Below are 17,110 nucleotides of genomic sequence, written 5' to 3' on the forward strand. Positions count from 1 at the left end.
ATTCAGTGGAGAATCCATCTGGTCCTGGGCTTTTCTTTGTTCAAAGACTTTATATTACTGTCTCTATATCATTGTTAGTTATTGGTCTACTTAGGTTTTCTATTTCCTCTTGATTCAGTTTTGGCAGCTTGTATTTGTCTAGAAATGTACCAATTTCTTCTAGGTTTTCCAAATTATTGCAGTAAAAGTTTTCAAAATAATCCTTAGTGATCTGCTGAATTTCTTCAATGTCTATGGTGATTTATCCTTTTTCATCTCTAATTTTATTAATTTGGCATTTCTTTTTCATTTGGTTAGTTTGGCTAAGGGTTTATCAATCTTGTTTATCTTTTCAAAGAACCAACTCTGTTGCAATGATCTTTTGTATTTTTTTTTTTTTTAATTCTTAAGTTCATTAACTTTGGCCCTATTCTTAATTCTTTCCTTCCTTCTGGTGGTTTTGGGATTGGTTTGCACTTCTTCTTCAAGGCCGTGAGATGCATGATTAGGTCATTTATTTGGGGTCTTTCTGTTTTTCTTACGTAGGCACACATAGCTATAAAATTTCCTTTTAAGACTGCCTACATAGTGTCCCAGAAGTTCTGCTATGTTGAATCACTAGTTTAATTTGAGTCTAAGAATTTTCAAATTTCTCCCCTGATATCCTCTGTCACCCATTCATCATTCAAAAGTATATTATTCAATCTCTATGCATTTCTGTCATTTCTTTAAGGCTTTCTCATGTTGATGGCTCATTTCATTCCATTATACTCTGATTAGATGCAAGGAATTATATCGATTTCTTTTGTATTTGTTAAGAATTGCTTTGTGGTCTGAAATGCGGTCTGTATTGGAGAAGTTTCCATAAGTGAGAAGGAGGTATATTTAGCTGTTTGGGGGTGAAATATTCTATAGATGTCTGTTAAGTCCATTTTATTTATAATACTTTTCATGTCCAAATAGTCTTTACTGGGTTTGTGTCTGGATGACCTGTGTAATGGTGACAGAGGTGTGTTCAAACCACCCAGTGTCATTGTACTGGTCTAACTGAGCCTTCAGTTCGAGGAGTGTCTCTTTTATATCATTATTTGTACTCACATTTGTGACAAAAATATATATCACTGTTATATCTTCTTTTTAGATCATTCCCTTTACCAGTGTTAAGTGACTTTCTTTGTCTCTTCTGATTAATTTTAATTTGAAATGTCTTGCCAGATGTGAGAGTAACTACTCCTGCTTATTTGGGGGCTCCATTTGTATGGTATATCAACTTCCACTTTTGATTTATTTCAAAGTAATTTGGGCAGAAGCTTTTCAAGATGGCTAGTGGCAGGTATCAACATCTAGATCTCTAAATCACTAGACAGATGATCTAAAATTTTAAGAACCATAAGCTCCACTTTCTGAGTGAGAAAACTGAGGCTCAGAGAGGCGACAAAGTCTTCCCAAGGCCTGACAGCCGTCAGGTACAAAAACTGGAATCTGAACTCAGGGTTTATTATTCTCTGAGCCTGCGCTCTACTCATTCTGCCCCGAGGGCTGCTGGGAGACCAACTCCTCTTGCATCTCCCAACCTCAGAATGACGCGAAGAAAAGGAGCTCAGGGCACCCCAGCTTAGCAGCTTGTCTCTAAATTTTCTCTTTCTTTTGCTCAGAGTGTAGAACTTTGGCCAGACACAGGCTTAGAATCAGTGGTTTAAGCTGGGCTCCATCTTTCTGGCTTGGATGCTCATTGATTTTGCTCAGAGTCCTTGGACAGGGAGTAGCCACACCTTCTAAAATCTGTAAAGTGGAGCTAACAATAGTTTCTGGCTCATGGGTTTTAAGAAGCTCTTCCCAGAAATGTGTAAGTGCTATAAAAGAAGTAGTGTTGCTATGGTATTTATTAATAAGAGTAACTTTTGTAAACCTTAGTCTACAAACTCAGGCAGGCATGAAAATGTGACTCAAATTTTTTTTTCTTTAAGGAAACTCAGTTTTCTTTAAAGCCCCGTGTGTTATAGTAGATGTCTCAGAACCTGAGATGAGGATTCATGTGACAATGATTTATAAGGGAGTAATCTCAGGAAAATCTGATCAGGGAACAGGCAAGTAAGACCCCAAGGTCAGGAGCCAAGCAAAGTCCATGGAGTGAAAGATTTGCTCAGTGGTATAAGGAGCTGGGGACAGAGATGGTCACACTCAGAGACTTCCGGATCAGGAGGTGCAGGCAGCTGGAGTTTTTTTGGTTTTTGTTTTTTAATCTCCTTTCCCTTGGACCTCCCCACACATTAGGTAAGGGCTGTCCTGGGAATACTCAGGTGTGCTTTCGGTTTTCTGGGCACACAGAACCAAAGCTCATGGAGAGACTGCGCATGCGAATGGTAGTGGAGCAAAGGATGTAGGTGAGGCACAAACAGCACCTTCTACAGACCCCTCTGCCTCAGAGAAGAAATTTAGTCTAGGCCCAACTGGGGTTCCTAGACTGTGTTCTTAGTATGCATTGAGATGGGGACTGGGTTCTTTCCTTCTGGCCACAGCAGCACCCCCTGACCTGTCCACCCTTTGTGCAATGACCCATCTAGGACACTGGTGAGTGAGTCCATTTTTCTGAGCCAAAATTCCCTTTGGGCTCCCGGTGCAGCCCGTGCGAGCCCCTCTGCTGGATCCCACTAGCGTGGGTTGGGTGCAGTTTTCAGGCTTGGTCCACAGGTGGCGCTCTTGGGAGATGGTGGAACGTTGGGAGGTGGGGCCTAGTGGGAGGTCCTGGGGAGGAGGAGCGTTTGTGAGGCTCCCTGGTAGTTCCCAAGAGAGGCTGGCTCCACCCAGCCCTCTGCGCTGTTGGTTCCAGAGCAAGTCGCAGTTCTTGCTCCTGCAGGCATTCCCACCATGGCTGTCTGCCGCGATGTAAGACGGAGCCTGACCTCGACCCCTCCCAAACAGTGAGCCACATAAACCTCTCATTCTTTATAAGTAGTCTGTGTCAGTTGTTTTGTTATAGTGACGAAAAGCTGAGTAATGCACACATCCTTCTGGGATTTAGGAGACTTTTATTCCCAAGACCCTCACGGGCACTGGATGGTTCTTCTCCCACACCATACTGGCACAGACGTCTCAGAAGGACTGGACTCACATTCTGATGTCAGAGCTACCCTGTGTCGGGCACTAAGAAACCAAGGTCTCAGGATGTCCCAACCTACCCTGCAGGACCCCCACATTGTCCTGGGAGCGGGATGAACAAAGCGTGGAGTTCTTTCTCAGACTCCTAGTGCTCCCTGAGCTCGTTGATTGTCCTCTTACTCTCTTCTTCTTAGCTACAGTCCTTGCTTAACGACAGGGTTATGTCCTGCCAAAGGTTGTGGAATGTTCTTCCTCACTTAGTAATCTAGGGAAGATTTACTAAGCAGTCTTCTAAATATTTTATTAGCAGCTCAAGAGTGCTTCTCAAACTTTAGCGTACATCAGAATCACCCAGGGGACCTCATAAAATGCATCTTTACGCGGGTCACATCTCCAGCAATTCCCAGGCAGGGGAAAGACTCAGAGGCCAAGGACTAGACTATTTTTGTCCTGCTGTGGTTTGGCCGGGTTCCCCGGACAGCTTGGGGTGGAATTCCCTCGGGAAAGTCTCTTTACTTTCATAGCCTCAGTTTTCTCTTCTGTAAAATGGAAATAATAACAGGCCCTGTCCTGCAAGTGTGTTAGTGTAAGCGCAAAATGTTAGAGTAATACCTGGAAAACAGCCGAGTACAGGTAAGTGTTACCAGTTCTTCTCTAGTCATGTAGACACACCCCACGGCCTGGCTTTGAGATCCAGGACGGGCAGCACATACGATGGTCCCCGAATATGATAACAAAGCTGGAAACTTCCTGTTGCTGAGTGTCACAGTGACAGCCTATGTCACAGCTCGACACACTCACAGAGACAAACCTACGGCCCCGCCAGTCATACACAGGCCGCCGTGGGATGAATCCCAACACCCAGGGCTCGATAATGAGAATCAATGAGTACGTTGTTGGCTTGAGAATTCACTAAACTCCACTTTTTATCATTATTCTTTTAGAGTTATAATCTTTACTTATTATACTTTTGTCATTATTTTAGTTATTCCTTCTACATATTAAAACCAGAAAAGTGTGCTGTAAACCATTCCGTGTGTGATGTCAGCAGCTCCCGTCCACCTTATGTGCACCATCTCTTGAGTGCAAAGGGTTGGCCTGTCCCGTCTAAGACACTCCATGATGTTCCCACAGACAAAGCCACCTGGCGACACTTTTGTCAGAACGCGTGCCCGTCATGAAGCCACGCGTGACTGTAGCTACTGGTATTATTATCCTAATACTATCCTGAGAGCTGAGCACACCGATGGAGCTTAATAAATGCTGGGTGATTGGCAGGTGAACCGCTCCAGGTCAGACAATCCATCGCACGCCAGCTGGAGACTTCCTCTCACCAGGAGGAGCCGGGCGCTGTACTGCGCAGAGCAGCCGATCCCACGTCCACTCCCTCTGAACCGGGAGCCGGGTGCGGGGTGCAAGCGGACGCTGAAATACGATGCCCTCCACCCAGTGAAGCTGTCAGATGGCTGCCCTGAGCAAGTGCCTGATTAAGCGAATCTGACTGTGGCTGTAGGTTACTCCTCCGCACCGCTGACGCGCGGGGATCGATCGTCTGCGCTGAAAGCAGAGGCGGGAGGGAGGCAAGGGGTCCCGCAGGCCTCCACCGGCAGAAACAAATTAATTACATCTCCAGGGCTGCCTGGCGAGAGGACCATCAATCATGCTGGTAATCCATGGCTTGGGGGTGCCCACAACCCTGAGACCCGGTGGAAGGACCTGGATCCCAGGGAGGCTGTTCTGGAAAAGGTTGAACCACCCCCTGCCAAACCTAGCAATGCTCTTTCTAGCTGTGTGACCTTGGGCAAGTCACTCAACCTCTCGGGGACCATTTCCTCACCTACAAATGGGGTTATTAATATCTCATGAGGCTTCTGGGCTATCCATTTAAATGAGATTGAATTGTCTAACCCACCCTGCCCACTACAGCCACCCCGAGAGGCCTTTGGACACATGAGACCAGTAGGTCCCCGGGAAGAGGTGCCGGAAGGCTCACCCTCCCCACCAGATTTCCAGGACACAGTAGGATACAAGGAATCACTTGTTAATCCTTTTTCCTATTGATTTTATGCTGAAATAGCACTTGGGATATACTGGGTTAAATAAAATTTATTATTAAAATTAATTTCACCTTTTTCTTTTTTTTAATGTGACTATAAGAAAGTCTAAAATTATATGAGTGACTTCCCTTTGATTTCTAAGGGAAAGAATGATGCTGGCTGATTCCTTATTTCTCTTGGAGGTTTTGCTTGAAGGATTTTGATGAATGGTTCTGCTCTCCTGCACGAATCCCTTCTTCCTCTCTGAGTCTCAGTTTCTTCACCTGTCAGAACAGACAGAACATTCCTAACTGACATCCACCGAGATGTTACCATGCACCAGGTTCAGTGCATGCTCCGTGCATGAGCCCTTTGACTCTTCAGGACGTCCCCAGGGAGTAGACCTTGACCCATTTCACAGTTCAGAAGACTGAGGTTCCAAATGGAAACATTCTTAACAAGTTATGGGACCAAAAAGAAGCCAACAGCCTAGATCCAAACCTCACTCTGAAGCCCATGCCTTTTACTAGTTCTCTTTATTTGTCCATATTCATTTGGGGCACCAAGCATGCCCGGGCAGATGGGTGAGTAGGTGGTGCCAGTGAGCTCCAAGTGCTGTGGAGGGCATCTTGCAGGAACTGGACGGCGTCCATGGAGTGTCTCCGCTTTCTCTCTGGTGCAGCCACTGTGGGAGGCCAACACGGTGGGGCAGGTGGCCTGGGTGGTGCCACGTCTCCTGGAGCTGGGTCTACTCGCTGGGTGGGAAGGCAAAGCCCAGTTGACTCTGGGCACCGACCGCAGCCTGAGCTCCCGCTCACTCCCTGCCTGTCATTCACAGGCTTTCTGATTGGCACTCTGGCTCCTGATCGGGGTATGTCCAAGTGAATTTTAAATGCCTGTCCCACGCGCCTTTTCCTGGTTGAGAAGGGGTGAAGACGCTGGGGGTTGTAGGGGGCGCCCTTTCGTTGCATGATGAATGGATTTGCAAGTGTGGGAAGAGGACCCGTGTTGGAGAGTCCAGGGGAGCGGGTAACGTGGCCAGTGCCCTCTCTTTCCTCATTCGGGCAACAGCCCCCTGTCTTGGGGAACTGTCCCCCTTGCCCATTCATGTCACGCCACTAGGGTTGCCAAAAACAGGCTCCCCAAGCGAGGCCAGGTGGAGTCTGCTCCCTGGGAATGCGAATCCTGAGTGATACTGAGGAACACCCGGAGTTAGTCCATCTGTCCTTCCAGACTGCCAGTTCCCGGGCTGGCCGAGGCCTATCCTTCAGCTCCTGATTCCTTTCTGTGAACTTCCCAGCCACTTGGTGGCTTCTCCCCCTCTGGCTTTGAAGTTAGACTTAGTCTGTGCTTTTCTTTCTTTTCTCTTTTTGCATTGAAAGACTCCACTATGACGCGGAGCTGGCCACGGACCAAGAGGAAGGCGCCCAGGTCTCCGAATGTCCACCGTGGAGGAGGCTTGTTTCCAGGCGCAGGGTGGGGGAGTGGGCGGAGTCTGTACCCGATCCTTCGCAAGATTTCTGCCGATCCCAGAAGGTTTTGGGTTTCCCTGGTTCTCATTTCCAGGCAGAGGAGCCCCGGGTCACTCCCAACGCCAAACTCAGCTTCCTGTTTGAATCCCACTTAAAAAATAGAAAGACGATCAATGATGTGACTCAGGTTGGGGGACTGGAGGGGTTTTCTGCAGCTTCCAGGGTGGTGGGTGGAAGACAGGGGAAAGATAGAACTTGCTTTTAGTGCAGAATGTATTGAGAATGGGACGTGGGGGCGGGATGGACTTTAAGATGTGATGGACTCTGACGCTGGCTGAGCTCAGGGATGATGCAAAACTCCCTTCCGGCAGCCGGCTGCAGCCTCAGACCCCTGGCCGGCTTCTCCTCCTCTCCTTTCTATCTCCAGTCCCCGCCCCCACTGGAAAGCAAGCATAAATTGTTCTTCCATCTGAGGACACAGGGCCAGTTCCGAGTTTTCTTTAAGACCTTTAGGAGATGGGATATCCTGGCTTTCGCGTCCTGACCTCTCCTTCCTGACCTCAGGCTTGGGTGGCCCCCAGAGCCAGTGATGTTTCATTCACTTACTTGCAAAGATGACTGTCACATGGGACTGTGACCAGCACTTCTGTGACCTCCCTTGAGCCTCTCCTCACCACTCTCCGCAGGACCTTCCAAGGACGTCTTCCCAGGATCTGCCGGCCATTCCAGGCACCTGCTGAGAACAAGAAAATGGGTGATGTTCAAGGTCACCTTGGAGTAGGGAGGGAGCAGGCGTAAAAGAGAATGGCTCGGGTTTAACTGAGCACTTACTCTGTGCCAAGCTCTGAGCCCAGCACTTGCCCTGCATTACATTATTCATCCTTCACGAGGACCCAGGAGGCCCCCTTTCCTCCCCTGTGGACACTGAGGTTTCAAGGGGTCAAGTGCACCTGGCCCCCAACTCCATGATCTCATCCGCCCCGTCCCCCCAGCTGCCAGCTTTACAACGAATGGGGCTCTCTCTCTTCCTGCACCTCTGCCCCTTCCGAAGCCACACCGACAGGCCTGCGTTCATCCGATTCACGTCTGGATCCTGTCCGCCCTCCGAGAGGCTTGGTAACAGCCACAGCCTAGCGACCGGCTCTTCACGCTGCAAATTGAATCACGTCCATCCGCCCGGCGCCAGCTCTATTGTTCCCAGGGCCTTCCCGGCTTTAATTAGAATATTTTTATTTTCCCTGGGAGAGGGAGGACAACGGCTCTCAGCTTCGGTAACCTTGCCAGGGGCCAGAACTTGGAACCGCAGTGCCCATGAGCCATCAGATGGAGTGGCCAGCAGGGGCAGGTGGAGGGCAGCGGGTCTGGGTTTGCAGGGAGGCTCCTCTGCCTCCTCCCACCCCGGCCTGCGGCCTGTGGTGATGTTAAAAATGCCAAAGCGCCAGCCCGGCGGGCAGTGCCTTTGAGTCCAGAGAGCACACGCTGCAGCTTCAGGGACCAGGGGTTAACTCTCCGGCTGGGGGACCCAAGTTCAAATACAGCAGCATCAGAAGGACCCGACTGGGAGAGGAGCCTGCAGGTCTGTCCCACATCCTGGGAGCCCAGCAGCACATCAGCTCGGGGGATGCACGTCCCCTGTGTAATTTTAAGTTTTCTAGTGGCCACATTAAAAGAAAAGAAACCAGTGAAATAATTTTAGCAGAGTCTTTGATTCAGTGCATCCAAATATGATCCCGTTGCACATCATCAATACGAAAAATTGCTGGTGAGTTCTCTCAGAGGAAGCCTCCAAAACCCGGTGCATGCCCTGGACAGCCCAGGTCCTCTCTATTCCGACTGTCCCCTCTGAGCGTCCGCAGCTGCGGGTGGGGGTGTGCTCAAGGAGCCCCGTGCTCGGGGCTGGAAGCTTTGCCTGGTGTTGACACATTATCTCAGGCAAACTGCAGATCCCTCTCTGCTCCCTCCTTCCAGGGATCCAGGATCCAAGGGGCTCCTGACCCCAGGCCACTGTGAGGGTCCGCGTGAGGTCACCCTGGCTTCAGTCATCCCAGTGACCACAAGAATGACATAGAGGAGGAAAAGTTCGTTTGGGGTCACGGGTTCGGAGGTCCAGTGCGTGGTCAGCCGACTCCACAGCTCTGGGCCTAGGTGGGGGGACATCCTGGCAGAAGGGCGTCAGGACCAGACAGCCAGGAAGCAGAGAGGGGCAGAGTTCCACACGCCGGGGACAAAATACAAGCTCCAAGGACACGCCCGGTGCCCTGTCCTCCTCCAGCCCCGCCCGTTACTGCCCAGTGAATCCGCATCAGTGCATCGACCCCCTGATTAGATGCGCCCTGAGCAGCCATGCCAGTCTCACGCTTGAGCTTTCGGGCGACACCGCGTAGCCACACCGTCACCCTGCGGAAGGCCCTTAGCAGAGTGTCTACACGCAACAGTTCCACCGGCGGCCACTATGAGAGAGAGGGCGGGGAGAGCCACAGTGTCCACTGCAATGGTCACTGTGATCCTGCAGATCCAGCGGGGGGTTCAGGCTGCACCAGACTCCAAAGGAGAAGCCATTAACCTCCCCGCGGCCCAGAACAGAAATGTGAGGGGCGGCGCCCACTGGCTGCAGCACGGGGCAGACTCTGCACTCAGCCCACCTGGTTCAGGCCTCAGATCTGCCACCTCCCAGCTGTGTGACCTCAGACGGCCGACTTGCCCTCTCTGAGGTCACCTGGACGCAGTCTCCTCCATGGGGCACCTTTGCAGCCCAGGGACACCTGTTGGTCCCGGCCCCAGGTGCCTCATGGGGACAAGACTGTGTCTACCTCTGCGGCAACCCTGGGTCCTGCCCAGGGAGAACACTCAGACACGCCTGTGGCCCGGAACACAGGAGTGTCCCCAATCCTGCAGAAGGCACGGAGGCCGCCTCTCGCTGCTGGGTTCAGGCCGCCCGTTTGTTTACAGCACACCTCAGTCACTGGCCAGCTGAGTAACAGGGGACGCCCTTCAGCTCTTGATGGATTCCTCCCCTGCTCCCCTGAACTCCACCAAGGCCTGATGTACCTACGGGAAAATACGCCCATCTTAAGACTCCCACTCAATTCATTTTGCCAGACACATCACCCTGGGAGGTGCCACCAGATCAACTTACCTGAAACCGCTCCAGAGGCTGCTGTACCCTTCCTCTTTGGTACCCTTCTCCCAGATGCCTGGGGAGCACTCTGGCCATCAAATCAGTTTTTCTCATGAACTTCAGACACAGAGAATCCTGCCAAATGTGCTCCTCTGAGTGCAGCTTCTTACACTCCACTGAAATAATTTCCCTGCCATTCAACCATGCTGTCTCCTATATCCAGGATCCAGTATTTTTCATTGCCGTGTAGTATTCCATTGTGCAGGTACATTATCACTTTTTCTCTGTTGTCTCGCTTCTGAATGTTTGGGCTGTTTCTTTCCCAAGTCTTTCTGTACACATATGTTATTATTTTTCTTGGGTAAATACTTCAGGGTAGAATTGTTGGGTAATATTGTTAAGAATCTGTCTTTATTAGAAACTGGCAAACAGATCTCCAAAGGAGTTGTACTCTTGAACTTTAGCATTTGAATCTCTGTTTTTTGTTTGTTTGTTTTCTTCTGCGTGCAATGGGGATAATGCACAGCTCTCCGCAGGGGGTAGAGACATCATGAGCATTGTGAGGAGTCATTTCATTGTCAATGGCTTGACTATGACCCTTGTCGTTTACACAGTCACCCTCCACTGGGAAACAGTTTCCAGGGTCCCCTGCAGAGACCCAGAATGCAAGTTCCTTACATAAAGTGCCCCGGTATTCACATATGACCTACACATACTTTAAATAATCTCTAGATGACTTGGGATACCAAATTCAATGCCATGGTTGTGTAAAGTGTGTTCTGTATTATTTTTAATTGACATTATTTTTACTGTTATAGTTTTTATTTTTTTTTCTGCATATTTTTGATCTGCAGTCAGTTGAATCTTGGGATGCAGAATCCACAAAGACAGAGGCGGATTGTATTTTTGTCTCCAAGGAGGTCAATTTGGGCTGCTGTCGAGCTGGGAGGAAGAGCCAGGGCTTGGTCCCGCAGCGCCACCGGGGGCTGCTGACCCAGCGTCGGACCTGGCCCTCCTGCTGACCCCTGGGCAGGATTTCAGTCCCTCCTCGCTCCATGAGGCCACAGAGGCAGCCTGAGTATTTGCGGACTCTGAAACGAGAGCGGGCAGAAGACAGAGTCCAGCCCCTGGGAGAGGATGCTCCAGTGTCCCCCCAGGCTGGAGCAGTCCCCTCCCTACCTGCTGGGACTTTCCAAACCAATTCTCTGCTGCAATCACGGCCCCAGCAGCCTTGACAGAGGCAGCGACTCCCATCATTAAAACGGCTGGGATGTGAGACCCTGTGTGTAAGTTCCCAGTTCCAGAGCCTGGTGCCAAATGTGCTCCTCTGTGTGCAGCTTCTTACACTCCACTGAAGTAATTTCCCTGCCATTCAACCATGCTGTCTCCTATATCCAGGATCCAGTATTTTTCATTGCCGTGTAGTATTCCATGGTTCTCCTGTTCGTGAAACTTCTCCTCTCTATCTTTGGATAGAGATTTCAAAGAACCCCGGGGTTCACAGGACAGACTGGACTCCTGACTCTGCCACATACTCTCCAGACGACCTTAAAAATATATACTTTTAGCCAGGTGCAGTGGCGCACACCCGTCATCCTTGCAGATTGGGAGGCTGAGGCAGGAGGATCTCAAGTTCAAAGCCAGCCTCGGCAAAGGTGAGGTGCTAAGCAGCTCAGTGAGACCCTGTCGCTAAATTAAATACAAAAGAGGGCTAGGGAGGTGGCTCAGTGGTCGGGTGTTCCTGAATTCAATACCCAGGATCAAAAAGAAAGAAAAAACCTATATATTTCAGTGCACATCCATTATAGAAAACAATGAGCTTCGGGGGGGGGGGGGCATCTGGATGCAGCAAGCAACTTCTTTCATCCTGTTCCCTGCCCCCATTGCCCCGGCCCGCCCCTTCCTCTTCTCCAACACTCTCCTCTTTAATGTCACTTTCCCCCCTAGATTCCGCATGTGACAGAAAACCTGCCACCACAGTCTTTCTGACCACAATGATCTCCAGTTCCACCCGTTTTCCTGCTAATGACAGGATTTCGATCTTCTTCATGGCTGAGTACTACTCCATTGTGTGTATACATCACATTCTCCTCTGCAGGCGTCTGTGGATGGGCACGGGCTGGCCACGACCTGGCCTTTGGGAATGGTGCTGTGGGAGGCCTGGGGTGCAGAGTTTTGATTCCTGCCGGTATATACCCAGATGTGGCCTGGATCATAATGTAGTTCTACTTTTGTTTTGGCGAACCTTCATAGTGACTGCGCTGACTTGCACTCCTATCCCGGTGACCTTCTGTGTATCACTTTCCCTCTCAGACCCTCCGTCTCCTCCTCTGAACCAGAAGGCTCCAGTGTTGGTGGCTTGGTTCCTGGAGTGGTGATACTGGAAAATGACGTGGACTGGGGGTTGGGAGGTCGTGGGAGGTCCTTAACTCATGGGAGTGGGATCCAGGGCTCTCTCTGGCTTCCTGTTTCATGATGTGACATCTTCCCCCAACATGCACCTCCACCATGATGGGACACCATCTTCCTTACCTCTCCTGATCTCAAACTTTGAACGTCCAGAACTGTGAGCTAAATAAACCTCTTTTCTTTATAAAGTTGCCTGCCTGAGGTATTTTGTTGAAGTGATGAAGAGCAAACACAGACCCTATAAGACAGCGGTGATCCTTTCTTTGTTGAAGTTAGTGCCATTTCACTCCCTGGGTTGTTGTTTTTTTTTTTTTTTTTTTTTTTTTTTTTTTTTTTTTCCTTAGTTGTAGATGGGCTCCACACCTGTGCTTCGTTTATTTAATTTTTCCCAGTTCTGAGGGTGGAGCCCAGTGCCTCAGCTTCCCACGTGCTCTGCCACTGAGCCCCAGCCACAGCCTCTCCCTGTTCTTCATCTCAATCCTAATTGTTACCTGTGCTGGGAAAATTCAAGAGCTCCTCCCTGTAAAGACCTTGCACAGTGCCTGACAGCCACAGAGTGATCTCCTGTAGATTATAGACATTGTTTCATTTTAAAAACAAAAGTAAAAGTGAAGGTGAATTACAGTTGGGCCATCTGGTGCCTCATTTCTGATGTGATTTAGGGGACAGAGAGAAGTTCTGCACGGAGCTGGCTGGGCTGCGTGCTTCTCCGGAGGTGCGTGGGCTCGTTCGTCCCTGGACTTCGGTCTGGGGAGCTGGCCCCCGGCCTCTCGGGCTGCTCCTCCTCTTTCTGCCTCTGGAATCTCATTTCTGCCTCTCCGGTCGCCAGGTCGGGGCCAGGCTGTGCCGGCATTCTCGATCTTTCTAGCTGCACACAGAACACTCCACGGGCGGATTTGGCCGGGATGATCCTTTCACCGGCCTTTGCTATCCAGGCATCGAGGCTCAGCTAGCACGGCTCCAGGGGAGTCTGGGGCAGGACAGGGAGCAGCTGTCCTATAGCTCTGGTTCCTCAAAAGGAGAAAACTGCAAACGGGAGACCCGCCCCACCCAGAGCTGTCCCCTTGCAGCGCTCTGCCCCTGACTTCCCAGCAGCGGAAGCGCTGCGCCGGGGCGCACGGACCCCGCTCTCTGCTGGGCCTGGGCCAGCCTCCTCCCACGCATCCTCTCGTCTCTCTGGCCCTGTGCCCATTTTGCAGGTGTGACAGCAGAGGTTCAGCGAGGTCAAGATCGCGGAGCCAGGCTCCATGGGCTCTGCTGGCAACCTGACCCCGGGCTCCGGAGCACTCCGCCCTGCGCCTCTCGCGCGCCGGGTGGGTCCTAGCGAAGGGCTGGTGGACTCCCTGCCTACCATGGTTGCCCCGGGAGATGAGAAGCTCGCCTCCGAAGCCCTGTGCTTATTCTGCATCTTTCCAAGCAGAAAAGTCCTTTTTTTTTTTTTTTTGGTCTTTTTTGATTCGAAAAGCAATCTGTGCTCTTCTAAACATGCAGATCGTACACAGAGATGCAAAGAGACTCGTGTGTGCCTCTTCGCCAACCCGAGGGCCGCTCGGGGGATGGGCATGAGCCCTCTCCGGCCCGCTGACGGGTGCCCGGCAGGCAGGGCTGACCCCCGACCCAGCTCCGCTCCCGGGGACCTCGCTGCTCGCCTGCACACGGGTCCGCTCCTCCTGCGTTCTATAAAAAGTACGGCGCACATTTTTAAAAAATAGGGCCCTCCTATTGCATTGCCATCATTTTGTTACTATTATCCAAATCCTGTCTTTCTAGGCCCTTCCCAGAACACGGTATGGTAGAGTATGGACTCCCCTGGAACTTCTAAAGGCAAATGGCTTTGGATTGGGACAATCTGGGTGAAGAAAACCATGATCCTCCAGTGACCTACCGGGGCAAGTTGCCTCACCTACCCTCTCCACCTTCCTTGTCTGTAAGACAAAAATTCTGCTTCCCTCCTCATATTCCACCAAAGCGAAGAAAATACACAGAAAACCTCTCCCACAGTGCCTGACATGCAGTAGGTATTTTTAAAATGCTGGACTTGCCGCGGGTGCCGGGTGGCGCATGCCTGTCATCCCAGCAGCCCGGGAGGCTGAGGCAGGAGGATCGGAGATTGAGGCTAGCCTCAGCAACTTAGTGAGACCCCTGCCTCAAAATAAAACATCAAAAAGTCTGGGGATGTTGTTCAGTGGTTAAGGCCTCCAGGGTTCAATCCCTAATAGGGGGGGGCGGGGGGAGGGGCGGGAATCTGCTGGACTTCTCTGACTTCATCCTACCCTCCAGCCAAGTGGATGATTTGTTCTTGGGTCATTTGTTTGTTGGCTCTGGGGTGCCGAGGCCCGAGGTCCAGCTCCTTGGCTTAGGCTTCCCTGCAGATCCAGTCCCTCCCTGGTTCACTCCCAAGGTCCTTGTCTCTCCCCTCCCACCTCCCACACCACAGGCAGCCTGTCAAAGCCACTGGTGTGTCTCTTACGTGTATTTGTTCCTGGAAGATGTTGGTGTGATGTATTTTCCACTGGTGTCAGTGGCCCTGTGCTATGGGTGTGGCCTGTCTGTCCTTTTCTTCAGACTCTGTGATGGTGAGACACCCCACCCCACCCCCACCCCCGCCCCCGGCTGTCCTGGGCATAGCCAGGGCTGTGGCGTGGGGGACGCTCATAGCTTGGTCCTGCGTTTAAGTAGGTGCGTCCTAGGACCTTGTCAGCGCCCATCTCAGAGGAAAGCCAGAGCAGGCAAGGAGACAGCGTGAGCCCCTCCAGCCCCCTGCCTGGCCCTTCCTTGTGAATGTCGCTGATGATTACAATAACAGCGCAACCCAGCAAGTGTCCCTGCTCTGATAAAAGCTGAGCCTGTGACAATAAGGGCCTGGAAACTGCTTTTGCAAAAAGCGCTGGCTCTTCCTTTAGACCTGCAGATGCCCCCAGGGCCCTAAAGCAGGACAAAGCTTGGCATTTCTGCCTTCCTTTTGTGTTGATCTCCTTTATGATCTTAAACTGTGGGTCAGACACCTGCTGGATTCTGCATGTCTGGCGTGTTAAATCACTTAAGGTGTCCCGTCTAAAACCTGGCCCTACAAGGCTGATTAGTCTTCAATGTCCCCGACCTCTCTGGTCCCCCTTCAAAGCTAGAGATACCAACATAAGAGTAACTAAGGCATTTTCAAGATTTGCAGGGACTTTTCAACTACCAGGTTTTACAGGGTCCTGTTCCAGATCCCCTGGAGCCGGGCCCAGAAATCTCCAGTCATCTCCTGGATCTGCAGTCGCCATAGATCCCAGGAGCCTGGCGGACAGATCTCTCCCCTAAGCAGGTGCAATTCCCCTGATGGGGACTGAGCTTCCTGCCCCCTCAATAGGAGCAATTCTGTCATGGAAACTCTATCGTCCCCGCGAGCAATAAAGACATTTTTTGGTGTCACCTGACATAACCAGAACTGAGATCATCATCAATCAGACCGCGCAGACTCTTTAACTATGTGTCTATCGTCCCAGATCTTCCTCTAGCTAAACCTAGCGCTCACGTCGGTCACCCGCTGCTGGTCTCTTGCTGACGGCACAGGGAAGCGAACCCAGATCCTTGCGCACTTGAGGCAAGCGCTCCACCACTGAGCCGCACCCCAGCCCCTGCTCAGCTCTCTGATTGGCATCTTGTAATGGTGGCAGAGCCTACTCTGTTGGGACCCCGCGAGTCCGAATTTGCATCCATTTTTAAAAATTTTGATTCATTGTAAACAAATGAGATACAACTTTTGTTTCTCTGACTGTACACGAAGAAGAGTCACACTGTTTGTGTAATCATACATGGTGAGAATGTTTGTCTCATTCTATTATCTTTCCTTCCTCTGCCCCCTCCCCACCCCTCATTTCCCTATATGCAATACATTCTTCCTCCATTCTTCCCTTACCTCCTCCCCCACCCCCGTTATGTATCATCATCCACTTACTAGAGAAATCATCTGGCCTTTGGTTTTTGGGATTGGTTTATTTGACTTAGCATTATATTCTCCAACTTCATCCATTTACCTGCAAATGCCATCATACTATTCTTCTTTATGGTTGAGTAATATTCCATTGTGTATATACATACAAGTTTCTTTATCCATTCATCTGTTGAATGGATAAAGTTCACAGGTTGGTTCCACAGTCTGGCTATTGTGAATTGAGCAGCTATGAACATTGATGTGGCTGTATCTCTGTAGTATGCTGATTTTAAGTCCTTTGGGTATAGGCCAAGGAGTGGGATAGCTGGGTCAATGGTGGGTCCATTTCAAGTTTTCTAAGGATCTCCACACTGCTTTCCAGAGTGGCTGCACTAATTTGCAACCCCACCAGCAATGTATGAGTGTACCTTTTTCCCCACATCCTCGCCAACACCTATTGTTGCTTGTATTCTTGATAATCGCCATTCTAATTGGGGTGAGATGGAATCTTAGGGTAGTTTTGATTTGCATTTCTCTCATTACTAGAGATGTTGAACATTTTTCATATATCTGTTGATTGCTTCTAGATCTTCTTTTGTGAAGTGTCTGGAAGAATAAGAAACCCAGAATAGCTAAAGCAATCCTTAGCAGGAAGAGTGAAGCAGGGGGTATCACAATACCAGAACTTCAACTATACTACAAAGCAATAGTAACAAAAACAGCATGGTATTGGCACCAAAATAGACAGGTAGACCAATGGTACAAAATAGAGGACACGGACACAAACCCAAATAAATACAATAGTCTCATACTAGACAAAGGTACCAAAAACATACAATGGAGAAAAGATAGCCTCTTCAACAAATGGTGCTGGGAAAACTGGAAATCCATGTGCAACAGAATGAAACTAAACCCCTATCTCTCACCCTGCACAAAACTCAACTCAAAATGGATCAAGGACCTCGGAATCAGACCAGAGACCCTGCATCTTATAGAAGAAAAAGTAGGTCCAAACCTTCATCATGTTGGCTTAGGACCAGACTTCCTTAACAGAACTCCCAAAGCACAAGAAATAAAAGCA

This window comes from Sciurus vulgaris, assembly GCF_902686455.1.
Source record: "Sciurus vulgaris genome assembly, chromosome: 8".
In the NCBI taxonomy this organism is placed as follows: domain Eukaryota; kingdom Metazoa; phylum Chordata; class Mammalia; order Rodentia; family Sciuridae; genus Sciurus; species Sciurus vulgaris.